Below are 2,372 nucleotides of genomic sequence, written 5' to 3'. Positions count from 1 at the left end.
AAAAAAAAAAAAAGAAGGTAACAAAAATGTGTTGTATGTCTGGATTTTATGATTTGTATAGTACTTTCCAGCTTCTTAAAATCTATTGTGATATTCTTGCATAATCTTAAGTAATCACTTTCATTTTTGCATCCATAGCTTTATATTCTTTTTTCAAAAACCATGATATATAACCTAGTTCCCACAAAACCTAGATCTGGCCTTAAGTCAACTTACTCCTTCACATTTAATAGATAAGGAAACAGAGGTCTCATATTGCATGGTTCAAAGCCATACTGAACTAAACCCTAGGCCTCCCGTCTCTCTGTCCATTGCTATTTCTTCTATCCCACATTATCTTACTTTTAAGAACAAGTATCTCAAAATCAAAGATCTTCATTGAAATAAAAAGACAAATAAAAAATCTTCCAACCACAGTATGTAATAATGGGCCTTACGTAGCACTGCTTATAAGCTAGGCATTGTTTTAAAGTGCTTCACAAAGAACTCATTTAACCTTCAAGGTAACTGTGTGACTAAACTAATCTTGCTATCCTCATTTTTGCAGATGATGAAGATTGAGACAGAAAAGCTAAGTAACTACACCAAGGTAACACAGTATGTGGAAAGTATAACATTCTTCATATTATTCAGCTTGCAGAAAACATTTATCGAGGGTTTACAATGTTCCAATCACTTTGCTAACACCATAATGCATTATCTCATTCCATTTTTATTATACAATCATCCTTTGACATAGGTAGCTTTATTACTCCATCTCACAGAGGAAGAAACCAAAGTGTAGAGATATTTAGTAACTTGCTCAAGATTGTATAATTTAGTAAGAGACACAGTTGGTACTGCAATTTACAACCAACTCCAGGGCCAGGGCTCTCAGCCACTGTGTAATACTGCCTGTCGAAGCAAACACCTGCACGCCTGTAATCCCAGCACTCTGGGAGGCTGAGGTGGTAGATGGCCTGAGCTCATGAGTTTGAGACCAACATGAGCAAGAGCAAGACCCCCGTCTCTAAAACATAGCTGGGCATTGTGGCGGGTGCCTGTAGTCCCAGCTACTCAGGAGGCTGAGGCAAGAGAATTGCTTAAGCCCAAGAGTTTGAGGTTGCTGTGAGCTAAGATGCCACAGCACTCTACCAAGGATGACCCAAGTGAGAATTCTGTTGCCACCTTTCCTGTCATCCCTATCTCTTAAATCTACAATAGAATGAGGATATGGGCAGACAGAATAAGAAGTTAGCAGCATAAAGAACATAGTAATCCCCTGTTAGTTATGCAGCTATCCTCCCCATTGTGAGATATATCTGTAAATGTGCATTTGTGTGTATATGTGCATATGTACATATATAGTCAGAATAACTGACATCATCATACATCATGATATTTTTTGCATTTGACCTCTATTTTCAGCTTTTGCTATAGTTAAGAGATGACACATTTATTTTCAATTCATGTTCTGTGGTAAACTTAACAACGACAATTAACAGATCAGTGATTTAGATGCTGGAGAAGGTTTATAGAAGTTGCAAACTCAAATCTCTATGAAAGTCAAAAAGATAATGTAAATAAAGTGGTAAAAATATAACCATTAGGGAGGGGCAAGGATTTGCAAATTACAGTATTTGCAAATTTGTAAATAATACAGTAAACCAAAGAGTGACTGGCCAAACAAAACAGTAGCTAGTCAACTACGCAGATGGTTACCATGTGGGAACGTGAGATCCATGTGACCAGATAGGAGAATTTTTCAAAAGAGACTGGACATCAATTTTTTGGTCATTTTTTTTTTCTTGCCAAGAAAAAAAAAATCTCCTAAACTCTAAATATATGAAAGCAATTTAATTTTTTTGAAAGCGCTGTGCCAGCTAACATTGTGCAGGCTAAACAAACAATACCCCTCACCCTCATCCATAAGCCTTTCACTTGTTGCCTGCTTTATGGAGGGTTAGATGCAGGAAACCCTACATGGAAGGTTAGATGAGAAAGCTGGCAGGAATTTGGATCTTGATGGAATATTTGCTTTTTGAAGATGAACTTTGGTAAAAATAATTTTCTTGGTGCAGGTGGGTGTTTAAGGTGGGAGAGTGGGGATCAGAGACAAAGTGCCCTGGGGATGAGATTCTCTTCTTTATCCTTGGGAGGAGTGTTGGTTTTGGCCACAGGAAAAAATAGCAGGAATCTAATTAACAGTTCTAAGGGAGCAATCAATTTACAATTGTGTGAAGTGCGAATTCCTTTGTGCCAGAAACAAATTACAGTATTTGCAAATTTGTAAATAATATAGCACTTTCCCTGAAATTCAAATGCTTTGGTTGTTCCCCAGAGAAAGGAAAAGAAATCTGAAGAGGCAAAATGTTAGAAAATGACCTATTGTC

This window comes from Otolemur garnettii, unplaced genomic scaffold, assembly GCF_000181295.1.
Source record: "Otolemur garnettii isolate 467f Iridium unplaced genomic scaffold, OtoGar3 scaffold00001, whole genome shotgun sequence".
NCBI classification, from domain to species: domain Eukaryota; kingdom Metazoa; phylum Chordata; class Mammalia; order Primates; family Galagidae; genus Otolemur; species Otolemur garnettii.
This window is presented reverse-complemented; position numbering follows the sequence as displayed.